Source organism: Dermacentor andersoni, chromosome 1, assembly GCF_023375885.2.
Source record: "Dermacentor andersoni chromosome 1, qqDerAnde1_hic_scaffold, whole genome shotgun sequence".
NCBI lineage: Eukaryota > Metazoa > Arthropoda > Arachnida > Ixodida > Ixodidae > Dermacentor > Dermacentor andersoni.
Window position 1 is genome coordinate 108779229 of NC_092814.1, and position 20108 is coordinate 108799336.

The 20108-nt window shown below is 44.6% G+C and overlaps 1 protein-coding gene across 1 annotated transcript in view; it reads left to right on the forward strand.

Annotated features, from left to right (window-relative positions):
• Positions 1–2420: 2420 nt before the first annotated feature.
• Positions 2421–20108, forward strand: part of LOC126545605 (coactosin-like protein) — an 829152-nt gene continuing 811464 nt past the window's right edge. The window contains exon 1 of the mRNA XM_055061883.2: positions 2421–3343. The gene's annotated coding sequence lies outside the window, so the exon portion shown is untranslated. The remainder of the gene's footprint in view (positions 3344–20108) is intronic.

Below are 20108 nucleotides of genomic sequence, written 5' to 3' on the forward strand. Positions count from 1 at the left end.
CTTAGCATACCTAGGGCTTTTCTTAATTTAATACATAATTCTTCAATGTGAGAATCCCACAGCATATGTTGATGAAAGATAATACCTAATGTTTTGACAGTCTCTGAAAGTTCAAGTTCAAAATTATTTAGTAGCAGTTTATGTGAGTACTTGCAATCCGTTCCTTTCGCGCGAAAAAGAACGGCCTTGGTTTTAGAGCTGTTGATTTGTAACGAATTACGACAAGACCACTCGGATAATTTATGTAAGGTTTCATTAGCTGCTTGAATCAACTCATCTAGGTTTGCTCCTGTAAAAAAAAAAGCTCGTGTCATCTGCATAGATAATCTATGTTATTGATCGATCTATGTTTACAAGATCATTAATATAAAGGTTAAATAAAAGAGGGCCTAATATACTTCCCTGTGGTACACCACGTTTGATTTTTTTGGGCATAGATATTTCCCTATTTATTGACACACACTGGTACCGATCGCTAAGATAGCTCCTTATTAAGTCAAGTGTAACGCCTCTGATGCCAGAGGCCGGCTAATCCAAAGTGACCGGCTAATCGCAAATAACACATGCGAACGAAAGACTTTGTGCATTCGGCCCCTGAGGCGCTAAGGGCAGTAGTATATAATTTTACCTGTTCTTAATATAAAAAAAAGTGACTGTAAAACCAGCTTGTAAAAGTAGTAAGAGAACGTCGTAGTCAGCGAGTAAACCGAAAGAAACGAGCACAGCATGAAAATGGTGTCGCATACAAAGTTAAACGTCCATAAATCTATCCCAAGACACTTGTTAATTTTCCTTATGCGAGTACTCTAAAGTGAGACGTTTTGGATTGTGGCTAAAGAAAGGCTACATTTCTGCATCGCTAAAAGGAGTTGGCACTGTACCAAACATGGTGCTACATATGCGGGCTAAGTGGTCGTGTGCACAGAGGCAGGCGTTTTTGGAGCCATCGCGTTTTACGCCAGAACAGAGTAAATAGCTCGCATTTGAGCTTTTTTGTACTAGCTCAACGGCGAGAACAGAGTTCAGCGTGCACGTATCTCTCCCTCTCTTTTTCTCTCTTTGCGCTTTCACAACATCAAACCATGAACCTGTATAGAACCGGCAGCAATGACGTTAACTTCAGGCTATCTGTGGAGCAGCCTCATAATTTATTAATTCATGAGCACAAGGCCAGGAATGCCAGGAACTATGTGCTAGCATCAGAGCAAAGTGCAAGTCAAGTCAAGCGTATCGATACAGCAATCGTTTCAAGGAATTATAGTGGCGCTAGAAGTGCTGAGTCGTATATTGGAATCGGAAACGCATGGCGCTTCATAAACACAACGGGATTATGAGGGAACGAATAATGTTGGCTTATAAATTCTGGTTCTGATACGAATGCATGGCGTGAGCAGAATATTTTGTGACTAGAGAATTAGCTGACAATCGTTAGATTACGCTGTAGATCAGTGCAATTTACAGGCGTCTGTTTTGACATACATAAAATGCATGAGTCGTAATTATATAATGGAAACTGATCTCCATGATTGTGCGTGCCCTCCAAGATCGTGCACCAGTTTTTTTTTTTTTCCTACTTCTTTCAGAGGCGTATGCGGGTCAGCAAAAAGGAAGTGGTTTGGTGAAGGCGCAGAGAACGCGCACCGCGCAACGACAGGCCTTTCACTAGACTTTTATTGAACGTCATGATAAATATTCGAAGCTATAATATTTTTACTTCAACCACTTGCAACGCTATTTGGTGTGGTGTATACGCTGATGTCACGTCCTATGAGCCTTTTTCAAGAGGTTATTTTCCTTACTATGAATCAACAACCGTAGCAGTTTGAGTATAGGACTATATATATACACTGTAGGACGCGAGCTTGCAAGAACATGTTATAATTTACTGTCATCCTATTTTTTACAAGTTTATCATGGATATTTTGTCATTATTTTGCCATACCGCGTACTTCAGCGGTGTAAGTTGGATGTCACTACTACAACTCTATATTACTGGCACCATATTTTTTATTCCTCATGATGGCGAGTCTACATGCGGGTTCGCGGTCTCAGAGAGGTCCGAAGACTCGAAATGCGCATTACAAGAACTTACGGCTGAGGCTGTTCAAAGGCAGGAAATTTCACTTTTTTTTTTATCACTTTGTGACGTGTTTTTCGCGCGTCGCTACGAAAGTATACAAGCATTTAGCGTTGTTACAGCTAATGACGTGCAGTTCGTGCGGAGTCCGGAGGCCTGGCAAGCAGTGTGCGCGCTCCAAAGTTCGCGTGTGGACGCTTGCGGCTGGCCACTCGCGGTGCGGCCACGCTGGTCGCCGGCGCCGGCTCCCAAGGGAGGAGCGTGACACTTCCGTTTTGGCCCAGTGGCGCATCCCGCATCCGAGAGAATTGGGGAGCCGAGCCCCGCGCGGGACGGGCATCACCTGCGAACGGCGTGGGGTTGGGGGTGGGGAGGGGGGGGAGGAGGGACCCTTTGGTCACAGGAGCAGAGAGCCGCGGCACACACACACGCACACGCAGGAAGGCAGGGGCCGCGAAATCGATGTCCGTTCGGGCGCGTGCGCAGATGCGCTACTGGGCCGGGCCGCTCTCGGCTCCGGCGGCGCTCACTCGCGCACTGGATGCCGCGCGGCACGCAGCCCAGGGCGCCTCAGCTCGAGCGCCGGCCGCCGACCGCGTGCAGCCCGGCCGCCGCATGGGACCGGACGCCGCCGAAGAGGACGACGCGGGCAGCGAGCCCCTTCGCCAGGGCCCCTGCACCGTGAACTGACGACGACCATAAGCGTGGAACTCTTGTCCGACTCTTCGGAGAGGTCGCCCGTACCGCACGCAGCGAGAGACACCGCCGCGAAAAAGTTTTGACGCCCCGTGGTTCACGACACGTTCGCCGCTGGTGGGACGTTCCGGCGAGGTGATGCACCGCGGGCGCGCAATGACGCTATGTGACTGCTTGTGGCATAGCGAAGTGACTGAGTGACACCGGTCTGGCACCGTGCGACAAACCTGCCGCGGGAGCCGAGAACTTGCCTTCGCCCTTGCAAGGGGAGACACGACGAGACAGCTGAGTAAATTTGTGTTGCGTGCGCGACCCAGCCCATCGCACAGCGGCGAGAGGAAAACTTATTTTCTCGGATTCCTCGACCCTGTTCTTTTTCTTCTTCTCTTTATTTTTTTTTTTTTTTTGCCTCGTCACTTACGCGATTGTTTTGCACGCTTCTGGCTTTCGGACTTGTTTTATATTCTTTGCTTTTTTGCGTGATCCTTCGAACTGACTCGACCAAGATGCTTGGACTGTGAGACTTCTAAGTGCTGCGGCGCATCGGTCACAGAAGTCTTGGAACGGAAGGTAAGCTCTTCTCGAGTGGAACGCATGCGTGTCGGCCGCAGAGGGCAATCGTCCAGAGCGAGTGCTGTGATGACAAACGACCTGTAATTTTCTACGGCACTTTTGTTGCGTGCGCCGAGTCCTGCTGAAGTGCGCTCAGGTGTGATAGTCGCAAATTATGTGTCACGTGAGAAAACACTTGTTGGAGGCGTAAATTCGGCGGGACAACTCGCTAGTATATCTACAGAGGTGCCTCAAAGGCGACAAGAACCTGATCGCTGCTTAAGATAGCAGAATTATCGTATGTCTAAGAAACCGGTAAAATCTCCGATAAATCAAACCGCTTTATGTTGCTGTACGACAGTCGATTTTTTTGTGTTTGGTAAAGACTGTACTCCAAGAAAGGAGGTATGTGAGCGTACTGAATGGCATGATATAAATTTCGGTCTCACACCTGCAAACGTAACTTTGCCTGACTTAGAAGCAGAGGAAAGGTATGTGCACATCAATTTACCGATCTGTACCTACCTTCACTTTACTTCTGTGCGACGCATTCTTGTTCTATGCAGCTTTCGCACGAAATTACTACATTTTTGTAACCGAGTTTTTCGCTAAACACGATACTTGTTCGCTTGGAGCATCCAATGCCAACTTCCTTACTTAGTGCTCCCAAAATAATGCATTCTAATTAAGTTTTCCGTCATAGCTTGAAGAATTGAACAAGCTAAAATCCAACGAACGAAGTTATAGAAATTTCAAGCGTCGTTCTGTAGCATTTCAGGCGGAAATATACAGGGTGTCCCAGCTAACTTTAGCAAGAGTTTAAAAATATGCAAATGCCACGTAGCTAGACAGAACAAAGGTAATGTTGTTTGCCGCCGCTTGGACATACTCAAGCTATTTTTTCATTCCGCCTAATTAGATAATTAGTCTTAATTATTAAATATTCAGATTCTCAAATATTATAATTAGGTTAAAAGTGTCAATTAGAAAATTGTGGAGCGACATGAAGAACTCCCGATGCAGCTTTCTGTTGCTCAATGCGTGCTACGCAAGTGTTTTTTTTTTTTTTTTTTTCGAGCGTGAAAGGAGCCCGCAAATGCTCGCAATATTGCCGCGCGACTGGCCGCTCGAGGCACTTTACGATAATTCGCGTGCTTCTTTCACGCTCGAAAAAACACTTTTATGCAGCACGTGTTGAGCAACAGAAAGCTGTATCGGGAGTTTTTCATGTCGCTTTACAGTCTTCTGACTGACATTTTTCTTCCAATTATAATATTTGAGAAGTTGTATAGTTAACCAAGACTAATTCTCTAATTGGGCGGAATTTAAAAAAAATAATAATAATTTGGGTATCTCCAAGCGACGGCAAACAACATTACCTTTGTTCTGTCCAACTGCATGGCATTTGCATATTTTTAAACTCTCGCTAAAGTCAGCCGGGACACCCTGTATAAAGGAGCGTAGTAAGCACCAAGGAGGTGATCATATGTCTGAAGCCGCGGTTTCCTCCTAATGTTGCGAAAATAAAATTTTCAACAGTTCCACATATTGTGACACAAGTAGGCACCCATATGTTATTGACACTTTCTGGACCAGAAAAAACATTACTGACGGCCAAAAATATATCAAGTGATCTTGAAGTATATGCGAAGTGGGCATTGATCAAAATTAAAAATGGACATTGGTTTCATGGAAAAGCGTATTTACCGGTATATACTTTGCGTGTGGAAAACAGCTTCGATATGTAGAGTTAATAAGAACAATAGCGCGCATAAACCTCACCGTTATCTCTGAGACACGTGGTTTACATAGTCTGACGAAGAGGTTCCTTCTAATTAGGCAGAAGAAGGGGGAAAAGTGTACAGCGTTATTGCATTAGCAATTGACTAACGAGCAAGCAGCGCCACTCGGTGTTTAGTCACTGCTCTTGTACAGCAACAAATGAACATGTGGAAGCCTTTTCTGCAGAGACGTTAGGCTCCTAACGCTTTCTTCAAAATTACCAGTCTCACAATTCTAACGATCACTTGGTTGAAGTGCTCTGAGCTCTTTGTTCTACACCTATGCTCGTCGATAATTTGGTGAGCAACCGAACGGTAAATCACTGACATAAATTTTACCGTGCTCAATTTCTATCGTTTAGACAAGTTCACTTGAACCCACCACCTCTAAGCGTATGTTTCGCACGTACGTGCAGATTTTATGTACATTCGATTCCCTGCTAGCAATAGAATAAATATAGACCAGTTCTTCCTTTTATATGATTAGAGAGACCGAAACTTCAGGCTAAATGCCTATTTTTTTTCTGACGTCCTTATCCTACTTTTTTGACAGATAAGCACAAATTATGCATATGGAAGCATTTTAGTGGCACTTTTATTGTGGCTATATTTTTTTTCATTGAAACAAAAATAAAGACATAGATATAGTCACCCTAAAATCTCATTTCATTTATTTATCATTTATTTATTTTCTTAAAGTGCCCAAGAACAGCCTTACGCCTTAATATTGATTCACTTGTGTCACACGAAGAACAAAAACCGAAAAACAAAAACATATAATGGCGATGGCGACTCCTTTCATCATAGGAGGAACAACAATATGAAATATATATATATATATATATATATATATATATATATATATATATATATATATATATGGCTTCTTAAAGTTCAGCACGCAGGACGCGACGTAACGTATGCAGGAAAGAGACGACGAACTTTCTGGAAGAAGTGTTTACTTAACTTTGTCGGCTGGTGGACCAGCCTTCGTCAGAGTACAGCAACATATATATATATATATATATATATATCTACAGTATTAAAGGAAATGATGTTATAGGGTCACAAATCTACAGCACACCGTCCTATACCCACAACACCATTGATATATAAAATTCGAAGGGCAGTCGCACCACACTGAGTTCGCTAACACAATCACAAACATACACACGAGGCAGCGATGCAGTCTGCGATGAGCAGCTGAACAGATGAACAGGTGAGGAATGCACACTGATAAAATAATTCACGCACAGATATTTGACAGTCAAAAGCGTGCTTCAGCACAGAATACAAAACAGTAGGACGCGCTACATACAAGCTCCTATAAAATACAAATAGTGGAAGCAAGTTGTGGTTACATTGTGTTACTATTCAGTGCGGCATGTAGTACTCGTCAAAAGATGCCTAGGTCTTACAAAAAAGTATTGAGTGCGATAAATGCTTTTTGCTGTGTTATTTTCGATGGCCGAGAGCCTAGCAATTGGTGCGACTGAGAATCGTCGGCGAGGATAAATTGAGTGTAGCTATTGTTCCAGCTCCGCAATAATCGTGATAAGGCGCTCAGGAAACGTAATAATCTTGAGATGATGCGTTTTCTTCGTCACTGCCTTCACAACTTTTCTCGAAGTGTCTGGTCACACTGAATTTCTGATAAATCTTGAAACCTAGGCAACTTGCCTCAGTCCCTCTTATCGAAAATATAAAGTTAATTTCAGAAAACAGGGGTTTCGTTGGTCATGTTTCTTAGGAAATCATAATTTATTCTCAGGCTCACAGCAGAAGTTCTGGCTACATTTAGCTTATACACGGAGGAGGGGGCTAAAAGACAATATTTCGCGCCCATATATGCCTTAACTGACAGCTTTCGTTCCTGTTATAGGTACCTGAAGCTGAAATTTTAGTGTCTAGACATCCGGGGGAGGGGGTCTTGGCTTATCACACACCGCTGTCGGCCGACCGATCCTGATTGTCTTAATCAGACCCATCAGACCACTCATAAAGCGAGAAAATGAAATGATTTGTACTACAACCGTTAGAGGTTGGGCTAAAGAAATTGGAATGCAGTGAAACACGCAGATGGCAGCAAATTCCAGCTCAACTACTACGTAAGCCTTTATTCTGTTATCTCAACAATTACAATTTAAAGCATCAATTAAATTTAATCGGTTGGTCATTTCTTATAAGTACACTCGACTTTCAGTTATGCATATTAGCCATCGCTACGTATAAGCGCGTTTCCTTTATGGCGCTCGGTCTGCTGACATGCATTTTGAAGCCTTCGATTAGGGGCCCCACACAAACAGCGCAGCCCACGCTGGTCAGCTATACGCTGCGGTTTCTTTGGAAATACTTTGGAGGGGTGTCTTGTTTCTTTTCTTTTTTCTCAAATAGGCAGTGAAGTGGGACTTACCAGAGGAAATGCACATGGGCTTTGCAAGCTGAGGCGTGCGTTACGCGTTCCAAACAACGTGGAGAGTTTGAACAAGGTGCACAATCGAGATACCTCAAATATGCCGCCTTCTTGAAGCTGAAAAGCATGACTCTGCAAAATGTATAATATTAACTCAGCTCTAGGAAAAGGATTATTCAGAAAAGAGCCAGCAATCAGTTTTCTGAACAGTCATGATAACCGGGCCAGAAGTATAGTTATATACACTATAGTCGGATACAACTTTAGAAAAAAAGGGGCAGTTTACTCCTTGGAGGCGGAGGCACACGAGCACCCACCAATGGGGGCGCACTCTGGACTAGCGTCATCAGCCGGACAGCCGGTGAGCCCGCCGACAGAGAAGATGGCCGCCCGCGCTTCGAACCGGGCGAGGTCGCGTCAGCTGTGTGCTTCTGCCCCTCGTCAGAGTGAATTCCAGAACTGTTTGTGATGGTCTATGATGCCGGAAATATTACTACGAGCTTACGATGCGGCATTTGTGCCGCGTGCGTTTATTCTGAGCCGTGATCCGGCGAAGGAACATTGCAGCGAGCATCGCTGGCGCTGCGCTACGCTTTGCCTGAAAACAGGATCCCGCGGTGACCGCTACGAACACACATTCTGCGTGTTTGTTCCATGTTGTTTTATTTCGCTCCCGAGTGAAGTTACGACGAGAAAAGTTTTCCAAAGACTGGTGCCTACTGTTAGCGGCGGGCGTGTTCGTGTACTGTGTCGCTGCGTTTCTCGTCGGACGGGTTGAAGTGATCGAGCAAAACCATTCTCAGGAGAAATCAGAAAAGTGTGCGCGCATGAAACAAACTTACGAGTGTCTCAACAGGAAATATTTGCAGAAGCCTTCAACGCAAATATTTGTCGCCGTCAACTTAGCGTGAACGATCATTGTCAGCAGTGAGATAGCCGAGCGTCTAGCGACGGTGTTCGAGCGTTGTGTAGCACCGTCGATTGATTGCTGTCCACCAGTGCTCACTGCACGCGCAAGCTGTAGCGCGTGCTGTGAAATTGTGAAAACACAAAAACGAAAAATATAAATTTCGTGCTATTTAAAACCAAGAGCATTTATTTAAAACGATGAATGAAGTATTTTTGTACCTTCCTGCCTCGACCGTATTCTCGCCCCAGGTTTGTAATGGTTGCGATAAATGCATTGTTCTATATAAGTACTTTTTCAATAGCAACTGATTCATTTTAAGCTTGCAAAACGAGTAGTAGATACGACGTGTACATGTAAACAAGCGCAACAGCCATGCAGAGCTGCTCTTTCTACTTTTGCCACTTGCAATGAAGCTAAAGAGCAGACGACGGGCAGCGTTCTAGAAGGCACGGGGTTGTTTTTCTATCGCTATCCGGCATGTGCTCTAGCACATGAGAGTTCTACTAAACCAGTCATCAAAATACAAAAGTCTTTATTTGTGCCGAGAATTACGCATTTTGGGGAGCACGATTTCTCGAGCGGGACTATTTTAGTCGCGGAGGCAATCGGCTGTCGCGCTTCGGTCATCTGGGCGGGGCCTCCCCTTTTTTCTAAATTTGTATCCGACTATAGCTCGTTCCAGCACCGCTTGTGACCGTATGGTTTCGCGAACCTGTGATTGGCTAATCGAATAAATGCGTTATTGTTCAAAAGATGGCTCTTTGGCCTATTGCGAGAAAAACGAACGGGGAGAAAGTGTCTTGCAAAAGGAAGTGGCGAGGCGTAGAGCAAGGTAAACAACCGGTACACGATCCCGTTTTCTCTGTAAATGGTTGGGACATGAGATGAACGTGAGCTTGCTTGTGGTGACTCAAGTGCACCGCTTTCTATTCTCTCTCTTTTTTTTTCCACGTCGCTCCTTTTCCCGGATCGCTAATTTGGCTGCGTCGGCTCAGCGGTCTACGCCGTGGTCCTCATTTCTATGATTAAGAATCTATCGAATTTCTGACGATCGCGATGGTGCCGTCACGTATAACAGTCGCGAAGCGCTCAATCCTCACAGGCGTACGAAATTCAAGGTGAATTCCCGCGACTGACCATACTGCGCATTCAGTCCACGGGCTGAGCGTGATGTGACTCAGCGGCACGGAATCCCACCGCCAGTGGGCGGCGCGATTCTCCACGACACGATTCTTGGCAGGTGAGCTACGTCCGGCTGCGTCCCCGAACTGAACTAGTTATTTGCTGACTTGTGCGAATCTTCTTCCCCTGGTGCCTAACAATAACTATTTGCCTCTATTTCTGTTCTTTATTGTGGCTATTCTGTACTTCCATCTTGTGTGTGCAAAACGATAGGTTTTATAGAAGGAACACAGCGAGTGCTAAGCACCAATCTTTAGATGCAATAGCCAACTCGTTGTGGCAACAAGCAAATCTATTTTGTAGACTGCTTAATTTCTAGATTCTTTATGACGTGGTTTAAACGTGCTAGGTTGCAACATTCTGGTGTGACCGATTTTAAAACGTTTTCGTAATTATCGATGACATTTTTTGTGTGTGTAGAAAAAGGTCAGTGGCTGAATTTTTCACTAATGATCATCATGAATCACATGGGGAGCAAAAATACATAAGCTATAAAGCATTATATTCTGTCTTAATGGTATGAACCTGAAGGAAGCATTGACACTGCCTATTCCTCCTCTAATTCCTTAGGTTAAAAATGTTTTAATACTAGCGGTAAGAGTTTCACAATACACTGACATATGCACCGTTCCACAGATAAGTGGATATAACTGAATAACCCTGAAGTTCAAGCAATGTTATTATAGGCAAACATTGTTTCAGAAGCACAAATGTTCAAAAATTTCAAACACATGGTGACTTTAGTGAACATATTTACCAATACTAAGCTCAGGCGTGTCAGGCGCGTATATTAGAGACTTGTATAATTTTCTTGTTTTTAATGCATTAGTCATTCTTAGGGTACTTCACGCACTTTCTAGGGGCTATGTATGTATGTATGTATGTATGTGTGTATGTATGTATGTATGTATGTATGTATGTATGTATGTATGTATGTATGTATGTATGTATGTATGTATGTATGTATGTATGTTCTCGTCTCGGAGGCCATTGCCACTAGACGGCGTCGACTGCACAGAAAGAAGTGCGAAAGACGAGCCCGGTTGCTGCTTGACGTGCTTCTCAGAGATCGCACCGACACGCCATGCATTTCGGAGGCCACGCGATGGCTTCGCGGCGGCGGCGCCAGATGGCGCCGAATGTTCTTAGGGAAATGCGAAAGAGGAGTCCCGCTGCAGTACACTGCTCATACACAACTCGTTTCTACAGTGGCAGTAGGTTGTGTCACTATATTGATTCAAGACAGGCATCGTGCGATAGGTTCTGTCTAATGTTTTTTGTTTCTTTCTAAAATGGCACATCTCGGTTGTTGAATTATATTCAATTAGGCGGCAACAAACGCTTATTAAACTTTCTATCAGTCCTGAATGAGAGAACGGTGCCTTGAGAGCTACATACAATGTAGAAATATTATTTCCGCTTATTCTCGGGGGCGATTTCGTATTCAGCTGGCGTCGTATTCCTCGCTCACTAAAACACTTCCGGCAGTGCGATAAGAGTTTGCGCATAAGGGCGGTCAGAAGCAAATGTAGAAACTGTGAGGGGCTCGATTTTGAAGACCTCAGAAAAAATTACTTAGAATGAAACTTGCCTCTTCTCCTGCTGCCGGAGAGAGTTTAGATAATGGGGATTTTCGTGTTTCTTTGTCATCGCAACGCGGTCTGGAACGTTGGAGCCATAACGTTTTCTACAAAAATTTCGGTCTAAGGAACTGAGGGGGCTAGTGCCTGCGGCAGCTGCAAGTATGCTGGTTCAGTCAGTGGGGGAGTGGTGAGCAGAACACATGAATTACCTAAACTTCGTCCTTCTGGCTTCAAACGGCCTTGCGACTTTGCAAATTTATCATTTTCAACAAAATATAGCGTTATAAAAAGCAACAATTCGTAATAATTGTGTATGTACGCCGATGCTTATTACTTTGCCTTGTTTAAGAAACTATTAATGCTTGGAGATTTGGAATAATAAAGCATAAAACAATATAACGCCACAAAAACTCCCGAAGCCACAAGCACGAAAGCTAGAGAAATGCGTACTGAAATCTCTGCAGTAATTTTTGTATAGAAAACTCAATATGGCTGGAGCGTTCCCTTTGCACGCACGAGAAGAGAAACAAAGGCTTTTCTTGAAACATGCCAGTTTACCTTGCTACGGATCGTTATGTCGTGCCGTTTCAATAACTGCTGCAACCGTTTCCTAAAGTTTGTGAGCATTAAGTACGAGCACATCAATAAGGTAAATAGAAAGAAATGCCGATTCTGCAAGCAAGGTGCACTTAAAAAGAACCCTTCATCCCTCTTAATTTAATAAGGGCTTCATATATGCTTTAGTTATAAGCAGGCACTTCACCCTCAGCCTAAGATCAGCAATGATGGCAAGTGACTGTACTAGCGTAGCAGAAACAATGGTGAGAATGGCACAGTTCTAATGGGTCTCGTTAATTCGCTTAGCGGTAAAGTGTGTGCCTCAGAAGACAAGTTACCTCCAACCCAAGGTTTTCTGAGGTACACTTTTAAACACTAACGCTGCGCACGTAATGTCATCGTGTCGAGAAAGCTTGTTTTGTTCTTTTCCGTAAGGAATCTCATCAGCGACGTGACTTCGACGGAGGCTCTCTGTGTTTTCTTTTTCCTCGCTCCTTTATCCTTTCTTGTTTTGAACGCGATGACCGTATCCAATAGCTAGGAGGAGGAAACAAGCATAATAATTTATAAATCTAAGGCAGATTTTTTTTTTCACATTGTTGACAACAAACTGACATTTATGTGTAGAATTCAGTAGGACCTTTTTGCGAATGGAACGCTGTTTATCAACTGACATCTGTCTTAGGTAGTTCCACGAGAATTCCATTTTTTTAATAGGTATTTACTCACTTTCGGTTCTCCGTGTAATGCGAAAAACAAAAATCTAAATATTAGTCGGCCAACTTAACGACAAGGAGTACCCTTGCGCCACCACAGATTGGCCTCCTATATTCGTTGTTTATTGAATGCGTTGATAATGTACTTGCGGCGTTAAATACAGGTGATTGTCATTTTTATTTCAGTCTATTTTTATGCGCCTCGCTTTCCTCAACTTTTGCTACTGCTTTGATGAACCTAGATCAGAAAATACAACGCTAATAAAAACATAGTGAACAGCTTTCCTACCAAAGCTTCGCTAATGGTGAGCATTACAGGACCAGATTACACGAGCGGAACTTTATAGCCTTCACGTCACATGCACAAACTTGAAAGCTCCGTTTTACTGTTCGCTGTTATCGCCAAATACCTGCAATAGCCACGAAGTGCGAAACTTTTCACTCGTGCACAAAAAAAAATGCAGCTAAAGAAGCGTAAGGCAATTACACGCGCAATTATTTCGTTATCTTCACTTTGTTGCTTTCATTGCGAAAAATATCCCCTGTAGAATAAAGTGCAAAGCACTATTTTGTTAACGCTCCAGAATTACTTTTCTCCTGTTTTTGGCCGCTCTTCATCCGAACGTACTCTGTGTAATGTGCTTCCAGGATTTAGATTACTAGATTAGAGAGTTTTAGTTTAGGGGACTCAAGGCGTTGGGGCCCCTAGCACTTGGGTGCGTTTGCGTTTGCGTACGCAAGCAAAAACACGTTAGCGGCCCCAAACGCAAGCCGCAGTGAGGTCGCATGCGCTCGCAGCGCCATCAACGTCTGACCTTTGCAGCGTTATAATTTTTAAAAATATGAAATCAAGCATATGAAGTAAAGCACATAAAACTATTCTTATTAAAAGCAGTTAATAGAGAGGTTTAGCGTGTCCGGTATTCGGGTAAACGCAGGCGGGCGCAAGTTGAGACGTTGGGGCGAAGCCGTAAACTGGAGCGGCCTGCATGGTGCAGCCACCTGGTGGCGCACAGCTCAAACAGACAAAGACAGCTAATATTGCAGTAACCAAGTGTATTTTACTTTGCTGCGGGTGTAAATTTTTGGCAGCAACACGATTACGCCAGTGTCGAAAATTTACACCAGCAGTGAAGTTCACCTGCGTTTACCCGAATACCAGACACGCTAAAGCTCTCTAAACCTCTTAAAATGACGTCTGTCGACATCTGGCGAAATATTTATAAGATTATCTACCCGCTAGCTACTCGTAAGTTCTCGTACACCGCTAGAGTCACTTGGGCAACATGACCACTTAGGGGCAGCGATGTTTTCGGCCGCCCCAATAACCCAAGGACGTAAGTAGACGTAGCGGTCTGCGCATGCGCAATACCGTCGCCCGTAGTTCTTGTGTACGCAAGCCACTTGCGTCCCCTAAACTATAACTCTCTATTGTCTGCATGCATCGCATAGGCATTCTCATTTCTTAGAACAGCAATAGCCTTTTGTTAGTTCACATTACTGTCACATTGCTGCTTAATTGCCTGACGAAACGTGTTTGCAACATGGGCAACTATTATTGTGATGAACTCTCGTGAAGCTAAAAAGGGTTTGGTCAGGAACTTTTTTCTCGTCACTTATGTATGGTATCAGCTCGACCATACAAGAAACTCTTTTTTTTTAATTGCTGGAATTATCAGTCGTCGGTGCTGTATTGCAGAAGCAGGACATACTTAGCATGCAACGGTGCCGGCATACGAGAGAGTTGCGAGTGCCGGTAACCACTTCTGCGACTCTTAGCCACTTTCTCTTTAATACCACGAGCGCATAACTTCAGTTGCGGGGCCAGCATTCAACGTGAGCCCGGCAGCACTTTGGAAAACCGCAAACATGGGCGCTATAACGTAATCCTATTCCAAACTTTTCTATTCCAATTCTGCAATCAGCCTTCCACGATTGGTCAAAAACTGTTTCGGACTTTCGGACTTTAATATATATATATATATATATATATATATATATATATATATATATATATATATATATATGCATAGACCCTGATCAGGTGAAGGACACTTAACGGAATTAAAATTGTTTGGAGTGCAAATGGTAGGCAGTACCAAATGCAGACTGGGAGCTTACCACTGTCGTTGAAAAGAAAAATGTAGAATCAATGCATTCTACCGGTACTAACATATGGCACAGAAAGTTGGAGGTTGACAAAGAAGCTCTAGAACAGGTTAAGGAAGGCGCAAAGAGTGATAGAACGAAAAATGTTAGCGGTAACGTTAAAACACTGGAAGAGAGCGGTGTAGATCAAAGAGCAAACAGGGACAGCCGATATCATAGTTGACATTAAGAGGAAAAATTGAGCTGGCCAGACCATATGATGTGTAGCGTAGATAACCGGTGGACCATTACTGTTACAGAATGGGTGCCAAGGGACGCAGTATAGTCGAGGACGGCAGAAGACTAGATGCGGTGATGAAATCAGGAAATTTGCAGGCGCAAGTTGGAATCAGCTAGCGCAAGACAGGGCTAATTGGAGATCGCAGGAAGAAGATTTCGTCCTGCAGTTGATTTCAATATAGGCAATGATATTATTATTATTATTATTATTATTATTATTATTATTATTATTATTATTATTATTATTATTATTATTATATACCAATTTCTGGTGCGTCTGTACGCATGAACCGTAATTTACCACCACATATCTCTTTGTACTTTGCCTGACCCTGGGCACCCTTCACCTATGTGCGATCAATGGTTCTTTGCTATACGAGCAGTCGTAGATCATAGTACTTTATTGCTGTACTATTACGCTTCAGGTAAATGTATTACAATTAACGTGCGCCGCGACATTTCAGTAGAAAAGTAAAACACGTATCCTTAATTGCGGAAGGTTTTTTTATGGGTAAGGCGTATAAAAAAAGTTTCATCTTTCATGGTTTGGATTTCTATATCACTCCAAAAGTAGATTCCCGATGTACCGTAAGAGCGTATTCCGCATTAAATATCATAAATAAATGGCACAGTATATTAAAAAAGAAAACAGCTTGTTCGCTTTGCCTAAGCGTCGAAAATCACACAAGCGCATGATTTGGTAGCCCAAAAATTTCTACTAGCTCATTTGAAGGGGAATTCATAGATTCATCCCTAATATTGTGCGATATTTCCTTTCTCTTTATTTCGCCTGTACGTACTAATTATTTCCTTGCTCGATTCGCAACATATCTTACCAGCTATTTAAGATGCACATTGAGGCAGCTTAATGACCCGCAGCGCGCACCAGTAACATATTCCATGGATAGCTGCGCGCTCAACACAGGGTCATCCTGCAGGAGCGAGAAGGAGAGTGGCTGCAGACGCATCCTGGAGCGAGGAATAAAGACCAGCAAAAGTCGAGCAGTGGCCGCACAAAAGCGGCCGTGGGGCGGACGCAGACAGAGACAACCAGGCACAACTCCTGTGGCTGTCGCTGCTGGCGCTCGGCAGCGGCAGTGTAGTGGGCGCGTGATTTACGACACGTGGCAGTGGCGCGCGCCGTCACTGCGGTGATCCTTCTGTTTCGGCCAGCTTTTTCAGTCCCCCCTCCCAGGGTTAGCCATTGGCCTGCATATTGCCACGGGGCCGTACACCACTGGCGACGACCCATTGCGGCGGCCGCGCTATATTGCGCCGCCGCGCCCATGCGCACGCCAGCGATTCCTCGCACCCTAGCAGACACGCTACGCGGGTCGGAAACAATAGCTGCCGCATCACGGACAGCATTTTTTTGAAGGAAAAGCGCGCGCACGGCCGTTCTTGTCGGCGGAATCGTAATGATGCTCGAAGTTCACCGTGGCGGCGGCGTTGAAGGTTGGTGAGGAGGACCCCGTCGGCGTCTGCGCACGGACGCTGCCGCTCGACTCACGAAATTCCGTCGCTGCTGCGCTTTAGCTGTTCGTTTTCCAGAGTAGCGCGTGTCGCCACCCATCGTGAGGGGCGCCCTTATCGATGCATGCGAGGAGCCACTTGACGCAAGCTACTCGGAAGGAAACTCTCTGCTCGAGCGCGTGCTGTTTTTGTTTATGCGGTGCCCCGAGCGCCGTTTGGGGACGGCAGTGCGGGAATGTGCTGCGTCTGGCCGACGGCGACTGCAGAGTCTAGGGCATCAGAATGGCTACGCACTTCGCACGTCCTGTCGCAGGCAAGTGTCCTGTCTCTACGGTTTAGCATGGCGTTCGCGTATAGTCCGCCTGACCATCGATGGAGAGCACCGCGTCGCTCACTCCTGGAATTATTCGTTGCTTTCTTTTTCTGCCTTTCTTTCAATCCCCTTCACACTACTCTGCCGTGATAGTTGAGCCATTCGGTGTCACTCTTGGCTAGCTTTCTCACGTTCTTTGGGCCCTATAAAACAGAAAGCCAATATCCTCTATCTTCGTCCGCACTTTATGCACTACATTGACGCGACTTCGTGTTTGCGAAGCCAAGTTGCATCAGCATAGTGCACGCATTCTGTAATGCGATAAAGAAAATCATCGTCTGAGCTTCACTTCAATAGCGTTCTAGAGCATTCGCTCACCCCCCATCTCATACCTGTTTCACTGGGTGAGGCAGCGCGATCATAAGTGCACGCATCCCGAGGCTTTGCAAGTATCTCGAATTCTGATGCTTAATTCACAAAGCTTTACGCTCGTAGGTGTCCATTGCAATTTTCCGGTAGCCTTCTCCAAGGATATGTCAAGCGTCAGGATTGGCTTGAATTTGTGCTTACGATAAATTCTATAGCTTAAAGAAGTTTAAAACAACTACTACTACCAAAAACTACTACAGAAATCTTTGTGAATGCGACCACTGGTCCATAGTCTCACCTAAGAAGGGCCGCAATACGGCGCGGTGGCTCTCCTCGCTCTTGGCGTCTTCCGCTATGCGCTACCAAACTGCCTTATTGACTCCTTCATCGGGGCTATCAAGTACGGTTACGCCAACCAAAAAATCTAGAGTCAGCCAGCGTCTCACAGTATGAATTGGATCAAAGTGCGCACAGTCCGTTTCACTGAACTTGTTTACAGACACGAGAATACGGCGGCATCGCGTTCGAACTCCTTCTCATCTCGGCGGCTTTCCCGCTCATCGGGAAATACCATGTTTCAACGGCTGATTATACCTGTTCTGCGTCTGCGACGGAGTTAAACACTGTAATTCGGAAACGTTCAACGCTCTGTGGGATACCAGTAACACCAATCTCCGAATTTCTTCTGTAGACGGAGCCCTCTGCTCTTGTGCACTTCTTGCAACTCTGTGAATAATGGACATTTTTTCCCGCCTTTATTTCCGTGCTCTGATTTCAAGACCTTTGCCCGCGTTGGTGTGCTGCCGCGTGCATAAGAAACAAAAGATGAAAGAAATCACGTAGACGATGGCAGTACTGATTATTTGTTGGTAGGTTTTGCTAATCTTAGTTGTGCAAAGTCACAAATTGTCTGACTCTTCATGTCGCAACTGCTAGAAGCCGGCGTTTCATGTTGCACGTATATAAATACTAGTATTCTGTAATGCGCTCTTATGCTTGACCTGCTTTTCTTCGAAGTATACAAGTGGCTGTATGAAATTGTGTCCTCTTCCTCAATCGCCATTTCCTTTTTTACAGTACTAATTTCGGTTTACAAATGCCGGCATGCAAACTCACCGTTATACTGCGTATACACCCATTATTTAATGATTTAAAGCAGTGGTGCCAAAAACGAGGCCCGTGGGCATCCTGCGGCACAAAATGACTTTATTTGCGGCTGACTGTGACGGGCTTCGAGTTTCACTCCTCCCTCTCTTTGAGAATGTCCTCTTTGTAAACATTCCATATACTCAAAAAGTGACGGACAACAAATGCGTAACTCATTACTGCAGTACCTGCATGATACAGGGCTACATGTGTTTATCTGATGCAACTTCTTGTTCACTTTTTGCTGCTACATATGCTTCGCGACCGATCCTCCGAATAAAACAGTGAGAGAAACACCCACGGGGAACTGGGTGCTGAATATCTGTGTTGACCTGAGACACACCTGGGTTGTGGCATCTAGCACACATTGAAAGAGGCAAATCTGAAAATTGAGGACAAGGCTGAAGAGACTGTTTCCACTATGGAATTAGGGAGGTTCTGAAAACATGGTACCTTGATTTGCACATGAAAATAACACGTGAGGTTTGTCTCATTCGTTAGCAATTATAACGGCTCAACACCTTTCTCTTTAATTGTGGGGTTTCACGCGCCAAAACTACAGTAGGCACGCCGTAGTGGGGGGACTCCGCATTAATTTTGACCACCTGGAGTTATTTAACGGGGTCCCAATGTACGGTACAAGGGCGCTTTTGCATTTCGCCTCCATCGAAATGTGGCCACAGCGACCGGGTTTGGATCCGGTGCCCCGGGCTTAGCAGTGCACTACGCCACCGAGGTGGGTACAGACAAATACTAAGGGGTGGAAAGCTTTCGCAGTCCCTACATAATTTAACTCTTTTTAATGTTATTTTATAAGAGCAGGCTTTGTTTTATAGCGATTTGTGCTAAAGTCCAGCCCCCAAAATCATAAGAGAAAAACGGATAGCGAATAAAGGAAGGATGCGGAGATTCAAACAGGCTCACGTCTCTTTAAGCTCCATTAAACCAATTGGAGCAAACTGGTGAAAATAAAGAAATAAGAGAGAGAAATAACACTACCTCTAAGCACGCGCCTATGTGCATATTACGTCCATAAAGGGTCGCCAAGAGCTGTTGAGTTGAGAACCTGCAGAAAAACTTGTTTTGCTTTCGGGGCTAGCAGTATGCGCATTACCTCTAGGCCCGTATTCGTAAATCAGTTTGTATGCAAGTGCAGTTCGTAAACAAAGGCGCAGGGAAATCGCGATAACGAACATATTTCAGAACGCGGTCAGCTACTGGCGAACAGCTCGTGTTCTTGTGAATGGCTTCGGGAATTCGACCCCTGACACATTCACGCAGAACCTCGTTGACAGTATACCTAAGCTGGTGGTTACGCGAGACACTGCGGCTGTGTCTTTTAATAGATAACTTATGCGTAGGCTATCCTATGACAACAGGGCTTTGCTTATAAACAAGATCCTGCAGTTATTTCGCCCTGTGTCTGCTGTGCGTCCTGGTTGTCACAGTAAAACGGTGTTCCAACGTAGAAACAAGGCTATGCGCGATCGAAAATAGACACCACAGTTCAGTGGCAACTGGGACACTGCGATATCTTCGGCAACAACATTGCCGGTGGAAGCTGTGTGCTCGCACATAAATAAACCTAAGTTGTGTCCATCCCGGTGTCAAAAATGGAAGTACTGTACGGTACAGTAAATTTTCCCACGAATTGACGCATCCCTCTCCTTTTTGCGATTTCGGCTGACACTCAGACTAAGCTGAAAGCGTCGCTTGCGGAACGCCCGCTTTCGTGAATGCTCTTTCTTTCTTTTCCTTTCATTTTTTTTATCATGATGACTGAGTGCGTGTCAAAAAGCACATGTGGAAGCGAATAAATATTTTCAAATTTATATGCCTGTGAATTGGGAAGGTTTAGGAATGAGGATCAATGGCTAATATTTCAACGACTTCGGTTTGCAGATGACATTGTTTTGTTCAGCAACACTGGGGATGAATTGCAACAAATGAT